Below are 608 nucleotides of genomic sequence, written 5' to 3'. Positions count from 1 at the left end.
TTTTTTTTTTGTATCTTTTCTTTAATGACAAAATGTATGTCGGTTTGGGTGTGTGAATCGATCTTTTTGTGAAATTTGTATATTAGACATTTCTAGCATATACACACTTCAGTTAACAAGATATTGTATCAAAAGTATAAGCTTTAGTCAAATCATTGAATATTTGATAGCAGTATAAATCGATATTAATAATTTTTTTCAGTATGAATCAATATTAATATTTTTTTTTATGGTATTGTATTGATAAACCAAAGCATAAATATTTTAAAGATATTTGATGAGGCCAAAAAAATTTTATGCCATTATTTTCATTACCATGGTATATTTTTGATTGTAGAGAGAGAGAGAGGTATGTTGTAGGAACTTTGTAATATGAATGGATTAAAAAGCCAACAATATTTTTTTCTTATCTTGTATATATTTTTTTTTGTGTAAGATATTTTGAAAAAATCATTTTCATTGTTACCTTTTTATATATATTCAGTAATTTCATGTTTACAAGGATTCTTTTATGAAAATTATTTACTGTATAATGATATTGACTTTTATTGTAATTTTTGTCCAGTCTCAAAATTTTTAGTGTAGTCATTTGTTTGTCTTATTGATCC

General features: G+C 23.4%; 1 protein-coding gene across 1 annotated transcript in view; it reads left to right on the top strand.

Moving 5' to 3' along the window:
- LOC119588508 (EEF1A lysine methyltransferase 1-like) overlaps positions 1-608 on the top strand; it is a 7146-nt gene that overhangs the window by 1680 nt on the left and 4858 nt on the right. The window lies entirely within an intron of this gene.

Source organism: Penaeus monodon, chromosome 24 (genome assembly GCF_015228065.2).
Source record: "Penaeus monodon isolate SGIC_2016 chromosome 24, NSTDA_Pmon_1, whole genome shotgun sequence".
NCBI lineage: Eukaryota > Metazoa > Arthropoda > Malacostraca > Decapoda > Penaeidae > Penaeus > Penaeus monodon.
Note: the sequence above shows the minus strand (reverse complement) of the source record. Positions and strands in the feature narration are given on the sequence as shown.